Source organism: Tasmannia lanceolata, unplaced genomic scaffold, assembly GCF_043159265.1.
Source record: "Tasmannia lanceolata isolate RefF3 unplaced genomic scaffold, GAP_Taslan_0.1 ptg000015l, whole genome shotgun sequence".
Taxonomy (NCBI): Eukaryota; Viridiplantae; Streptophyta; class Magnoliopsida; order Canellales; family Winteraceae; genus Tasmannia; species Tasmannia lanceolata.
Window position 1 is genome coordinate 55,351,459 of NW_027518692.1, and position 15,723 is coordinate 55,367,181.

Sequence of the window (15,723 nt, forward strand, 5' to 3'; positions counted from 1 at the left end):
CCATTAGGGAACCACATTTTCTACCCCGGAACCACTAGGGAACCACTACCACATTTTATACCCCGGAACCACGAGGGAATCACATCTTATACCCCAGAACCACTAGGGACCACATCTTATACCCCAGAACCACTAGGGAACCACATCTTATACCACAGAACCACTAGGGAACCACATCTTATACCACAGAACCACTAGGGAACCACATTTTCTACCCCCGAACCACTCCGGAACCACATTTTATACCCCAGAACCACTAGGGAACCCTGCCTTAAACTCCGAGTCGAAAATCCGACCCAATGGTCAGACTTCTGAATGGAAGCCAGTAGAAATGACAAATCTACTGGTTTCCGTCGCAAATCTGAAGGTTGGTTTGGACTTCCGAGTCGGAAGTCTGAAACAAACGTAAAAAATCTGACAAAAACCAGTAGAAATGGAGCTTTATCACGTTGGCAATGGAGTTTTTTTTTTTCAAACTACAATGGCAATGGAGCTTTATCACGTTGCAAATAAAGTTTTTTTTCAACACTACAATAGCAAAGGAGCTTGTAAAGGTTGGCAATGGAGTTTTTTTTCAAAACTACAATGGCAATGGAGCTTGGAAACGTTGCCAATGGAGTTTCACATTAGAAGGCTTATGGAAGAAGAAAACAAAAAGGTGATATGGGTAGGTGAGAAATATAGGGATTAGAGCCTCTAAAAAGGGTGGGAAAAGCAAGGGGGTATAGTTGTCTCAAAACCAAAATTTTCATACCTGACAGTCCCTACTTTATGAATTTGAAATGTCTATCATTGATTCATAATAAAACTAAAACTTTGCATTTTTTTTAATAATTTTTTCATTTTTTCTAATCAGACTTGAAAAGTATTAAAATATTAAAATAATGAGGCTGTTTCACTGCGACTAAGGGGTCGTTTGGATACATGAATTTTATAATACAGATTTGTAAAATCATCAATTTTACAAGCTAAAACTTGAATTCTACAGCCCCGAAAATGTATAAAATCCTGGTCATTCTATCTAAACGGGCCCTATGCACGGTTAGTCCGACCGAAAAAAACAAGTTTTTAATCTCAGCCCTTCACAAAAAAGTGATTTTCATGTTTGGATTGAAAGAAAAATATTTCTAATGGAAAACTTTTTCTTGGATTGTTTTTTCCTTCCCACAAGTTAGAGAAGAATGGTATAATTATGGTTAATTTAGACTGATACTATCATAAATTGAAGGTCTCTCAGAGTAAAAAGGTTACTTATATTGGCACTACCATATTTGAATAATTGCACTGACTCATCTTGTCTTTTATTATTTAACAAGCTGTCAAAAGTTATTGCAATTCTCATAAAGCTCTGGAAAGCCAATCAAAAGAGAAAAGACAATATGAATTGGTGCAATTATCAAAATATTGTAGTGCCAATATCAGCAAAATTGATTAGCGCTGGTTCAATCACCATGTTTCGTACTGACCAAAACACCCTTTTTCCCAAGGTCCAAAACACTAACCCTATAAATATTGAAAGGGATTCCTCCAAAACCCTAACCCTAGCCCGCTGCTGAGCAAAAGGAATTCGGCCAAAGTTTCCTGAGAAAATGAGGGCCAAGGTCTGATATTCGATTTTAAAACCCTAATTTGTTTTCATTGATCTTTTGTTTCCGTTTTCTGTTCTTGTTGCATTTCGTTCTTCAGCTTTTGGGCCAAGGTCTAAATTCCTATAGGGTTTTAAAACTGAGACTGCAAATTTCATTTCCCTCTAGTGATTAGATCTTTCATCTTTGGTATTATATATATATATATAAAGATAAGCCTTTTGATAGAGCTGACTCGATCTTAGAATTGGATTGTAATGCCCACAAAATCATGGTTATTGGTTGGATCTACATTTATGGGACTTGTTGCTTTTCAAAAAGAAACTGTATTTTGTTTTATACGTCAGTGTGCTCCTCCGCTCCTTGCTTTGGTGTATTGGAGGGTTTACCTTCTAAGAAAAAGTGCATGCCTCGTGCCTTGTTAGGCCTTTTACTTCTTTTTTTGTTAAGTGCAGGTTGATTTTTAATTCTTTTGGCTGTTATGTTTATAATTCGCAGCTTTTTTTATTCACTAACTTCCACTCATTTCAGTTTGGCTCTTTTGATATATATTTATTTTCTTAGTTATAAGAAAGTCTGATATGAATGACCAAATTACCCATTGACATGGATTCTTTAAACAAGAACCCAGATCTATCAAACTCTAAAACACATTTTAGGGAGAGAAAATGAGGGCCAAGGTCTAAATTCCTATATACAAATTATTAAATCGATTAGGTGTGTCTATGATAGATTCTCGGATATATTATATGCGATCTTAGATTATATCTGGTTTTTTGTTTATTTTTGTTATGTATGTCATTTAGATCTGGAAAATTCGGAAGCTTCTATTATATATATTTTTTTCTGTTATAGATTTGTAGGTAAGGGCTTCTCTCTCTTGCTTTTTTTTCTTTCAATTGACAATGCTTATTTTTTAGCTACGTTTATGATTTTAGAGGTTCTTCATAGATTTTCGTGGGTTTTTTCGGCGTTTTTCATACATGTGATTTTTAGCGTATCTCATTTTGAAGAAGTGTTTCTATATAAGGAATTGATGTACAGATTATGTTTCACTTGTTAAAATGCTGGAACGAGCGGGATTCTATTGCTTATAGTTATTCTCTCTTTTTTTCTCTGGGTTTCAAAGGATATGGTTTTGATTTCTTGATTTTCTTAGTTACACAGATTTTAAAATTTTTGATGACCACCATAACTAGTTTTTCATTGCTAAGCATTGTTGAGGGAACCATTAAAAAAAACATTTTTGAAGAAACCATGTGGGTTTTAAGGCTTTGTTATTTCATGGCGTGTATCTACCCCTTTTTTGGGGAAAAGCTGAAATAATTGTTTTTTAGCTGTAAAATAAAAGCAACAGCTGTTGGCCGTTACAATTTTGTAATGTCGTGTTGCAATGTAGTAACCTTGGATCTTGAACCTAAGGTACCATTATGGGGACGAGTCTCACAATGCATTGAGTGCTTGGCATTTTATTTGGGCTTTTATCAATGTGCTATATATTGTGTATATTACGTGCTATATATTGTGTATATTACATGCCATTTCCCCTTAAAACAGAATAGGGGAAATTTATGGTGGTTTTCAATCAACAGAAAGTTTTCCACTCCATTGTTGCAGATACCATAATTGGAAAATTCAGTTGGTATGATCCAATTTAGACAGGTCACTTTGAATATTTGATGCAATCCAATGGCTTGTAGATGATTTTAGGGCTCCTACGAATGTAAACTACCTAAGCACCAAATACTGAAACCTCGTCATTACTGCATGGATTAATTCACAACGAGTCACCTGTGCTCGTCCGTGTCACAGATCTGTAGGAATTTAAGTTTTCTCTTTTTTCCCTTTTCTAGAAGTTGGTGTCTAGTAGGATTTTTGCCCTACATAGGAGTTATCCTTTCTGATTTCTATGCTATGAGCCCTTTCCTAGTTTCTAGGTAGGTAATAAGAGCTATGTGTCATTTCTTAGATTTTAGGTAGGTGATAGGAGCTATGAGTTTTTTTTATTCTTTGTTTATATGTAGGAGATATGATATCTATCCTAAGCTTGTAGGTAAGTGGGATAAGGGTGGCATCTTAAGAGAAATGAGATGATTTATTTTCTTTATTTTTTTTTGAAGGGTAGATTTATTTTTTCTTTATTACATTGATTTTTGGAAAAAACTTTCCATGCTAGTGAATTGACGCCTATTGAGTTTTCTTCTTCACTTTGTTAGGTAGAGGTTGATTAGTTGTTCAGCTTTGTACTACTTCATTGTGACTTTGCTAGAAACACCAGAGTGAAAATTGTCACAAAGTAGGCCACTGAGGAAGTCGGCTGCGGAGTGTGGTGGAATGTTTGCAATCCTATGTAGTGTTAGGGCCTAGCCTAACGTGTTCCATCCGTCTTGGGGCTTTTGGCATATTGGTCAGGTACCTAACATTTGGCATTAGAGCCAACTCAATGTCTCATATTCAAGTCACGGAAGCGCAACCTGTGAAAAGGGCCATTGGACGAAGGTGTGCCATGTGAAAAGGGCAACATAGAGAAACCATAGTGAAAGTCGTCACAGATTGGGTCGTTGAACGGAAGGGGCGACCTGTAAAAGGGCTTCTTAGAGCAACTAGAGTGAATGCCGTCATAGAGTGGGCCGCTGGGGATTCTTTTTCGAAGCATGGTGGAATGTTACAATCCTAAGTGGTTTAAGGGCCTTACAATATCACGTTTCATCAGTCCGGGGTCTTTTGGAATATTGGTTAGGTACCTAAGGGTATGTTTGGTTGTTCGAAGGTAGCTCGGAGAGTAGTGGAATAAGAAGTCTAAAGGGAGGAGACAAGCATTTTGATTTTGTCTGGGATTGTCTCAGAGAATGGTTTGAGTAATGTTTGGTTGCACGGCAAATACTCGAAGAGCAGGAGAATAAGTAGGGGAATAATTACCAGTATAGGGAGAGAGGAGATAGAGAGAGGGCATCATTCTTTAGAAAATCCAACCAAAAGTCCTGGCTTAGTCACAAGGAGGGACAAGGAGTCCATGTCACCAGACAAGCAATTATTACATGAGAGACATCCAAGGGAGTCAAAGGGAAGCTTTTGTGCAACCAAACACACATTTAATGCTCCCCGTTTGGTTGCCATTGGTTTTTTATTTTCCAGGAAGTTTGTTGGAGGATCGCTGCCACGTAGGACAAATTCCTTGTTTGGTTGCCAAAATGGCATTAGACTCCCCTTTTACTCTCTTGTATGTCTCCCATGTAATAATTGCTTGTCTGGTGACATGGACTCCTTGTCCTCTCCTTATGACTAAACCAGGACTTTTGGTTGAATTTTCTAGAGAATGGTGCTTTCCATCTCTCTCCCTATATTGATAATTATTCCCCTACTTATTCTCCTGCTCTTCGATTATATTCCGTGCAACCAAACACTACTTACTCTATTCTCCAAAGTAATTCTAGACAAATCAAAATGCTTGTCTCCTCCCTTTTGACTTCATATTCCGCTACTCTCCGAGCAACCAAATGGAGCATAAGGGGTCCGTTTGGTTAGTAGAAATGGTCTTTCCACCTTGTCAAGACTTTCCTAAGAAAGTTTTTTCTTTTTCTTTACTTTTGAGTAGTCTTTCATCATTTGGTGCCACAAATGTGAAAGGGGAAACTTTTTCCTAGGACATTCCTCTAGTTTGGATACATATTATTTGGAAAAGAATATTAACAGTAGTAAATGGGGCCCACATCCATAGTATTGAGTTATTATATCATGCTCGTTTCAAGCAAAGCATACAAGTAGGGTCAATAGTCAGATGATCGGATGATTGAAACTATTCATCTATGCTCTGATGGTTGCCAAACACGCCCCTAGTCTTAAGGAGGCATTCAGTTATTAGGATGAAAGACAGTATAGAGGAAGCAATTGCGGACCTACAACAAATTTTTGAAATTCGATGTACATTTTGCCAAAGAGGCCTGTGGAAATGTTTTGTACCAGCACCTGTTTGCCTGATGACATTCAACATTCTAATATAGAAAGAATGGGAAAATTTTGGTAGAATGTGATGGGAATACAACCATTTTTATTACTGGTGGAAACATTCAAATAGCGTAGTTGGTGGGGACCATCCTAAGGTCCAAAGTTTAATTTTAGGTGCTAATATCAATTAAGGGGGTTCATTGGTGTACTTTTGGGTGTCCTTATAAATATATTAAGTTTGTATTTACTAATTAAAGTAAAGCAAAGCATACAAGTATGGTCAATAGTCAGATGATCGGATGATTGAAAACTATTCATCTATGCTCTGATGCATAGATGGAGATCACTTGACCATAGAGCCCACCCTAAAATATCCAATAGCTTTGATGTTTCATACAAGCCACTAATGTGTCGGTTTTTACATGTTATAGTATTGCTCTTGATCATCCATAAATTGTTGCTATGTTTTAATCATGGTACCGTATGTCAATGAGAGTTTCTATATGCAGACCTATAATAGGTCTCTCATCCATATGCAGACCTATAATAGGGATATCAATCGTTGCTCGTTAGAGAGAGGTGTGTCGTAGTTCTCATATAGTTTCCCCCATTTCTCAATCTTGGAAACCGCCGGAGAGTGGTTTTGTCAAATTGAACTTCAATGGCTCTAGTCTTGGCAACCCAGGTCCGGCGGACATTGGAGGAGCGGCGCGGGATGAGAAGGGTGAGATTAAATGGTGTTTTACGGGTCCTTTAGGTATTATTGATTCTAACGAGACAGAAGTTAGTGCAATTCACCAAGGGATTAAACTATTAGAGGGCGAATTTTTCGATCATATAGTGGTTGAAGGAGACTATCAATGTGATTCGTTGACTTTTTGGCACTCATTCCTTTCCTTGGCATTTTGCGGATTATTTCAATGAGATCAGAGATATTGTTGGGTCCTCTGGTATTTCTTTTCTCCGTGTTAGAAGAATGGCCAATGGGGCGGCTGACCATCTTGCTAAAAGGGGTGTTCATTTGGAAGCCTTGGAGCAATATGATTTCCTTCCTCCTTGATTGGTTATCTTTTTATATTGTTCTTTTTCTGTTTTTGTATATTTTGTGTATCTTTGACCTCGGTCTGATTGATGAAATTTTGACCATTTAAAAAAAATAGGGACATCAATCACCATCATTTTTTAATGGGTATCCCCATCATTAGATGGCACTATGGGAGGGGTGGGGGGGGAATGTTGTGGGTGGTGATTTGAAGATGAGTACTCACTGATATCAATTTAGTGTTACAAGTAGTCTATAGATTGATGCAATTATGGGAAATCAAGCATAAGATGTTTTGAATTGCTTAAATGATGTGGATTATCTTTTTTTCTTTTTTAATAAGGTAGCTAAATATCATTAAAAAACAAAGCAACCGAGATGGTCAATACAACAATGAAAAAGGGAAGGAGAGAGAGAAAAAAGACAAAATAAAAGAACTAAAATACAACAAAGCAAAGCCATTAAGGAGGGAGCTCATCATAAAGCGCCACACCTCTAGCGGGTCTAGCCAAGCATCCGCAACCTCATTAGCCGAGCGGCGGATATGCTCAAATTCGAACCACTTACACGTAGCTAAATCATCCATCTCATCAAATAAATCATCAAATCTCCAAGGAGGCTTTCGATGACCATTTAACCAACGGATAACATTGGCCGAATCTCCCTCCACAATAACCTTTTCCCACCCATCTCGAGCAACAAGTCTCATACCTTGATGAACAGCCCGCACTTCGGCTTCCGTGGCATCGGCTATGCCAAGGGGGGCCCGCAAATGCCCACAAAGTCGTCCCTTCAGCATCTCTAAGGAGTCCCCCAATACCGGTGGGTCCCAGATTCCCAAAACTTGATCCATCAAAGTTAAATTTAACAAAACCGGTAGGAGGTGGGGTCCAGGCTTGCAATATTTTCTTCTTTGTTTCCTCACTATTACAAACCTCACTCCATCTTTCCCACAAGTCATAGGCAGAGTTTATAGCAAATGATGGGAGCGCTTTGGCCCATGAAATCACCAAAGCGACGACTTTAATATAAAGAAATTGAGCATTTTTAGCTTTTCCTTTAAAAATTCTAACATTTCTTTCCTTCCATATCACCCAAATAATAGCTAGGAAGCACATCTTCCAAAGGATCCTACCCTTACTCTTCCAGGGAGCGTTACTCCACCCTAAAAAACAAATTCGACAACTGCTTCGGAAAAACCCAACAAATGCCAAACCTTCGAATCACTCTGCACAAACCTCTCTAGCTACTTTGCAATGGATGAGGAGATGATCTACTGACTCTGCATCCTCCAAACACATAGCACAATGGTTAACAATCATGATTTTCCTCCTCAAGAGATCAACAATCTGGATTCGATTTTTTAGAGCCGCCCATCCGAAGGTACATACTGAGACAGGAGACTGGAATATCCACACTAGCAAATTTGGAAGACGCCGGACTAGTCACCAAGTGGTTATAGAAGGATTTAACAAAAAAGGTTCCATGTGTGTTCCATATCCAAACCCTTTTATCACCCCATCCCGCTTTACGTAAACACTCTCCAACAATTCCAACAACCTATCAATAGAGTCCAGTTCATGGTCAAAGAAATTTCTCCTAAAAAGCGGTTTCCAAAAAGTATTTCCATCCCTCCGTTCGAAGTTTTCACAAACCACGCTATCTTTCCTAGATGACATCAGAAACAGATCGGGGAATAAGTCCTTGAGACAATGCTCCCCGCACCATAAATCGAGCCAAAAGCGAATTCTATTACCCGAATATACTCGGAACCTCATTCCTTATTCGAAAAGATTACAAAATCCCATAATTTCTCTCCACAATGTGAGACCTTTGTGCTTAAAAGAATCCTTCGGTTTCCATCTCCCAGGGAGAGTCCCATATTTCCCCTCAATGACTCTAACCCATAGATGAGATTCCTCCTCGCCAAATCTCCACAACTGTGGGAAATCAATTTAGGGAAAGTAGTGCAACGAAAAACACCTTTTACCCGCATTGTTGCTAACTCATTAAAAGCGGGAAAGCCTGATATCTGATTCTTTTAACAGCAGTTAAACATCAGCGTATTTTAGTTCTAAAAAAGAATGCCAACATGGCACTTTGATATCCAGTAGGGATCCGAAAATGTTCAGGCACTCCACTTGACGCTAGCATTCCTCAGTTTTTTATATGGAAATAAAACATTATATTTACTTAATCTATTGATTTTTTAATATATTACTTGTTATGCTCAATATTGTGTAAAATAATTATAATTTGAAAATTGATTAAAATATTTTGGCAAATTGACGGATCCTTCTTTTTAAAGTTTGCCAAATCCAACTCTTGATACCCGTGTCAGATTCCAACACTTGTGGGTGATTGCAACATAGCCTTTGATTGATGCCGTGGTTTTGGGATTTGATAAAATAGTACATTATATTCTAGTATCGTGGCTAGTTGATGTGGGTTTGGGTTTGGGTTTGATTAAGTAGGACATTGTATGTGGGGACCTTGATGCATGGTCAGTTGATATTGGAACAGTTTCTGTTTTATGAGTTTTATCCTGCATGAGCTTGATTATAAAATTTGTGTGGTGTCGCTACAATGTTAGTAAAAATTGGAGACCAAACATGTTACCTCTAAATGCAGACCATATAAATATGTGAAACCTTCATCCATCAAATTATTCTATTCAGTTTATTATAGTTGATATTTGTTTATGTGCACTTCTGTATACAATTTATTATGCTCTGCTTGTTTTTGGATTTTGAAAACCAACTGTGAGTCTTTGTTTTGGATTTTGAAAACTGATTAGGAGTCCAAAACTGATTAGTGGGCCCAAAATTACATGTAAATTTGAGTCTAAAACCAGTTTTGGACTCACAATCGGTTCTTGAAATAAAAAACAAACATGGCCTAGAAAGCAATATGATTTGAAGATGCCAGCAGGATGGTTCTCTTCATGTGGTCCAGACATTTCAGTCTGGCTTACATATCTATCAAAAATCAAGTCAGTTGAATGTCTGTTTGGAGCAATCTCCAAATATAATTCAGTGTATTATAGTCAACATGTGTGTTTATTGAATTTATTCACCTGATTGTACATTTTATTCTGAACAAAGTCAAAATGATTTATGTTTCAAGCGGGCTTTGTATGTGTTTACAGTGGAAGAAGAAGCGCATGAGGAGGCTGAAGAGGAAGCGCCGAAAGATGAGGCAGAGATCGAAGTAGTTTCATCAAGGCATGAGAGACAGGCTTTCTCCATATATATCTCATCTCACCGCAGAGAAGTGTGGGCTTTTGCTAAAAATTCCTCGTGGAAAGGGGGGTCCTAGTAATTACATGTTTTGTAGCTTTAGGTTTTAGGACTGCTGCTTGAACTGGTGAATCATTTTAATGTTTTCAGACTGGGTTTTTTTAGCACAATGATACTTGGGACTTGTTCTTGTTAGAAGAAGATGTCTTTGTTTTAGATTAATCTGTTATTTCAGGAGTATGAATTTCCTAGTATGCCTCTTAATGATCCTCTATTTGTCTTTTCTACTTTGCTCATCATCTTTTTAGTAGATGTCTTTGTTTTAAATCTCTTTACATCCCGTTACATAGAATACATATATGTTGATTGGGGTGGAAAACATCTTCAACAATCTTCTATTGGGATCTGACACAGGTGAAGAAGGTAAACAATACATCAAATGTGGTTCCATGCTTTAATGGAGGCTGATCCTCACAGCTACTTGAATAGCCTTGCAGTTAAGTATACATGTGTTCTTAAACCATCAAGGCCTTTCCTGGATTTCAAGAAAAACATTTCTGATGGAATTCTTATTCTTTCCCATATTTAGAGGGAAATAATGTTATTACAGTCAATTAGAGGGATGTTATCATAAATTGAAGGTCAAGTAAATTTTGAATGGGGTTGGTACAAGTTACGGGCAAATTTTGCCATGAGGCTCGCGAATCTTGCTCCCTAGAAACCGAAATGTCTGCCGGTGACTGCTCCGTCTTCTTGCTGGGGATGAGGGTTTCTCATTGCCACGAAGTGTTCGAGCAAAATAAAAAAGGGTCTCACGAATGGGGTCAATCTGATGATGTCTGGATCTGTGATCGTGCGGCTGGTAGAGAACCTCCGCTGGATATCTACATACTACAATCACAGAAAAGAGGGGGTCCGGACTTAGTCCGACCACTTCGACACCCAAGTTAGATTTTAACCCAACCAAATAAATGAACAGCAAGATGATGGAGTGGATAACAAAATTAGCAGATTCGAATAGGGGTTATTTCTGGGGTATGGGTGATCAAGGATGAGTGTAGGGTCCAGGGAAGGGGAGTGCGGGCGTCCAACACCTTTTCTTCCCTTTTACCGTAGTTATACTAGCCTTAATGAGCAATTAAGACCTTTCTTTAACGGTGAACATTCCTCTGGTTTGTGTTCTAGGTTTCCAGAAGACAAGGATCGAATAGTAGATAAAAAAACCTCACTCCTGTAATGTGTTTTTACGTGTATATATAAGATTGTCTCCTCTTCATGCAACCTTTTGTCTTTGCATGCCATGTGGACTCTCCTCATCATTTGGGTGAAAAAGCTTTAGATTCTCGGATCGGGTAAAATGCTTGTTGCCATAGGAGATTAGTAAAGTATGCGGCTTGTTTATTATGCATGTGGGTTAACATATAATCGTGATGATGAATAATCATGAGAGATCTTTTATTCATAAAAAAAAGGACACGTGGCATCATCCTACAGTCATACCATTTTTTACCCCATCGTAATATATTTTTTCCCGTTTCAAAAAAGTAGGAAATTTTAGAAATATTTTCCCATTTTAATACTTTTCCAAAAAATTCTTGCAATTTAAACAGGCCTTTTATGAGAAAATATTCTACCACAAGTATTTTGGTTACAAATTGATAACATGTTCAAAATGTGACGACTTTATTGTAAACTGTGAAACTTGGAGATTTGTCTTTACAAATAAAGCAAAGTAGAAGCCTCTTTTTGCAAAATCCTCAAAAATATTAAGGTATTCAATAGCTAAAGGAAACTTTGTATTTATAAGACTAGTGCTAAACTAAAGGGCGCGACCTACCTACAACTCACCAAAGTGCATTTACATGTACAAGTCAAAGACCATTAAATACACTCTGGTGACTTTCCACCAATGGGGCGCCCTTTCATCCCATTTTTTGCAAGTTTAGCACTCCTCCATTTTATAAAGTTCTACATAATCTTGAGGTCACCTCGATGGGATGATCTTCTAAATCTGTTACCTGCAACATGGCTCAATTCTTCTGGGAAAAAAAATATGGGAATTAAAAAAAATTGTAAGGCACATTATAAGGATCATCATATGGAGAAGATTTTCTGGGCACACCATATCTTGATCAGGGCCAACAAATGAATGGTTTAGATCACCTGAACAATATGGGCCCTACTGTTTTTTTTTTTGGGGCTGCCCTTGCCTGCACGGCCGTCCACCACGATATAACAAACCATTGGATTTGCTAGGGACCATCGTAGAAGGTATGTGCCAGATGCAAAAACACTCTTTACATTGTTTTTAATTAAATATAATTATTTTGACTCAAAGGATAAATAACCGACCTTAGCTCAGTTGGTAGAGCGGAGGACTGTAGTTGTCTAACAGGTAATCCTTAGGTCGCTGGTTCGAATCCGGCAGGTCGGAAATTTTTAATTTTTTTTGCAGTTATCGAATGTGACTGATATTGGCACTACCAGGTTTTAATAATTGCACAAAAGCAACTTGTCTTTTCTTTTCTTTTTTACTGGCTTCTGAGAGCTTTTTGGAAACTAGTAACTTTGACAGTCGTTTAAAAAAAAAAAATGACAAGCTCAATTTGTGCAATTATTAAAACACTGTAGTGCCAACAGCAGTAGCCTTATGAAAGGCCCTTTTGATTTTTCTTTTGTCCATTTCATAGATATTATTATTATTCGTACATTTTTATAAAGGTCACCATGTTTTTATAATTGCACTAATGTATCTTGTCATTTATTATTTAAACAGTTGCTAGAGGTTTCTACGGTTCCGAAAAAGCTATCAAGAGTCAATTAAAAGAGAAAAGACAAGCTGAGTTTGTGCTATTATTTAAACATGGTAGTGCCAGTATCAGTAGCCTTTTATAAATTTTATCAATTGATATTTTGATATCTTAGTGATATTTTCACTCCTTGTGGCCAGAGTGGTTCATGGGTTTGGGTTTGCTCTCTCCCTGGAAAATGATATATCAGGCCTTTTCTTACCCGAGCAACCCCATTTAATATGGAAAAGCAACAGTCGTTACTTGTTACTCGTTAATACACCGGAGGTGGTGGCCTAGGGAATAAAAGAGGTAAAATATATCACTTCCCAGCTAGCAAAATAAACTTTTTGTATTTTAAAACAACTGGTTAGATTTTTTATTTTACCCCGATTAATTGGCTTAGAGCATTGTTTTCAAAAAGGAAGTGATATATCCGCCCCTTTCGATTACCAGGGACATCCAGAGCCAGTGTATCAATGACTAAAGTGGGGCTGATGTACTCGACGAAGAATTCAATGGACCTGATTGTCACGTACATTGGCGCTAGGTGTCCCTAGTAATCAGAAGGGACGGATATATCACTTCCCTTTTTCAAATAGTGGCACCACGTAAATTTTTTAAAGATGTAGACTCATTGAGTCTATTTTCAAAGTAATAAATAATTATATGCTATCCTTGAGATAGGCCACGTGGGAGAATTTTAGGCCTCTCGTTACTTTAGCGGCCACATCTTGTCATTTCTAAAATGTGAGTCTAAGCCTTCGTTAATGCTGATGAACAGAGCCCAAGTAAATGAATGATGATTAGCAAGTTTAGCGAGATAACTCGCATTTGATATCTCGTTAAATCTCTCCATTATGGGGGGAGGGAATATAGCTATATGTACAAGGATTTCATCCCAATCTCTAGACATGAAGAAAAGATGTAGAGAAACACCCATTGTACTCTTGCGAACAGAACACTATGACAGAACACTATGACAGAGATCATAAACCAGAGGAGATGCTCTGACGGCCAAAGGAGATGACATATCTGACAGTCATAACAGCATATTGTGCGTGTGATGATCAGAGATCCAATGACATCATGGCTTCGGGTAATGATTCTAAACTTGCAATGTATCCTACATTCCTCGTGCCACCTCTTCTTCCGCTCTCTCCTTTCCGTATCTTGCTGTTTTCCTCGCCCATGTCGAGCCCTCCCACCCTCTCTCTCGTCGTATATCTTATGATCTAGATGTACGATTCAAAACTTTTTTTCCCTAATGACAATGTTTCGTATGCCCCACATTAATGATAGAATATAATATAATACAATTCACAACGTTTACCCAGTTATTTAAAAATTTAAGAGCATTCTCATCAAAGCAGTATTTGGTGTGATGAGATATGCATATTCCCCCTCTTTTCTCAGACGAAATTCATGCCCTTCTCATCACCAGCTTCCCTCCACCTCCGCCACCCTCCTCTCCCTCTCAGACGCATGTGCACGTGTACACACCAAGCACACAAGCTATCACAAGCCATTGAATAACAGGGGTTGCGAAGAGATCGGGTTCTTCTAGTCATTTTTAAAAATGGTCCTTGATATTTATAAGGCTTGATTTAGTGGATGCTAGAGCAGACTTAAGTTTCCCAACGTAAGTCCATCTTTTACATTGGTATCGGCATCATATTTTGTCTCTCATATTTCCGCCACTGGTTCAAATAAATGAACATGATACGGGCATAATCGAAAGCACGAGAAGAAATAGGTGAAAATTGTCAGAATCTATTTCCCGCCCGATATGTGGTTTTCTTATTCCCCCCATTGGTCAGAATTAAATTTTTATTCCCCTAGTTGGAATTGGTTTTTTATTCAAATTTCTTTTCATTCCATTTACAATGGAATCATAATAGGATGCCGCTATTGATTATTGATTTTGGCAATCTAAACACTCCCAAATAGCGTACTCCACGAGTTGAAGTCTATGTAGCATATGCTTGAATATATGATCTGCTGCATTAGACAAGATGTATTATGAGATATAAACTATCAGTGGTTTTTTGTTCGAATTTTCACAATAAGATCTATCCTAAAATATCATTCATATTTATTCGTAGAATATGTTATCCTGGATAAGATGTTTTAAGAATACGGTTTTCCACTGATTAATGTTCAACTATCACGAAAATGTGCCATTGTAGAATATCATTTTGCTAAGCAAAAATAAATAAAATAATAATAACAAAATAAAAAAAAAACACTTTTACAATCAATGGTAAGCGACAAATTTTGGTTCTAATTACAAGGAGGAATGTATATAAGATGGTAACTATTCATCTCGTAAACATCATGAAGCAACCCGCATGGTCTTGATCCCATCTCAAATAGACATCCCATATGCTTAGGATAAAGGATTATAAAAACAAATTAACATATTGTAAAAGCTTGGAACAACCCAGACAATATGTTAATTTTTGTATTATCCTTTATCTTAAGCATATGGGTTGTTTATCTGAGATGGGATCGTACCTGGATTGGATAATTAAAAACCTGAATTTCATAGGCTAAATCCTAGATTTCATGTTTTTCACGATGGTAAAACCTGACTCCAATGATCTATAATTTGGATTTTATGAGCTAAAACCTAGATTGAAGATAGGAATGCACAATATCAATAAAAAAATGGTATATGTGGTCAAACCCAAAACCAGCCTCGACAGATCAAGGGCTTAGGATCATCCAATCAAGGTGTAATAGCATTCTACTGGTCTTATGGCTGCCCTTTAGATCAACTGATGCGATGGCATAAACGACGTAGAAGTGGGGCAATAAGTGTCTTATGTGGAGAGTAAAAGGGTCCTTTTTTTAAAGTAATTTTCGAATTTAAAAACTAGATTGTAGATGGGTTTTGTTAACTAGTGCCCTAAGGGCACTCGTTAAGGTGCTTTGGGAAAGAAATTTTGTAAACATTTTTCACGTTGTTTGAGACTTCTACAAATGTTTTTGGGATTTTCTCCTGTTTTCTGTCCGTCCCGACCGGCAGCTGCTGGGTCTCCCCATCTCTCCGAAACTTCCCCCAGTCTTCGGCCTAAGCTGTATGAGGCCGAAACTCGTCCCATGTCCGGTTCAGAGGC

General features: G+C 37.7%; 1 long non-coding RNA gene and 1 other non-coding gene across 2 annotated transcripts; both read left to right on the forward strand.

Annotated features, from left to right (window-relative positions):
• The first annotated feature begins 1,356 nt into the window (after window positions 1–1,356).
• On the forward strand, window positions 1,357–10,099 carry LOC143846116 (uncharacterized). The gene is made up of 2 exons (XR_013234657.1): window positions 1,357–1,601; window positions 9,722–10,099. It is a non-coding gene; the product is annotated as an uncharacterized LOC143846116 (long non-coding RNA).
• A 2,060-nt stretch (window positions 10,100–12,159) lies between these two features.
• On the forward strand, window positions 12,160–12,246 carry TRNAY-GUA (transfer RNA tyrosine (anticodon GUA)). The gene is given in 2 exon segments: window positions 12,160–12,196; window positions 12,211–12,246. It is a non-coding gene; the product is annotated as a tRNA-Tyr (tRNA).
• The last annotated feature ends 3,477 nt before the right edge of the window (window positions 12,247–15,723 follow it).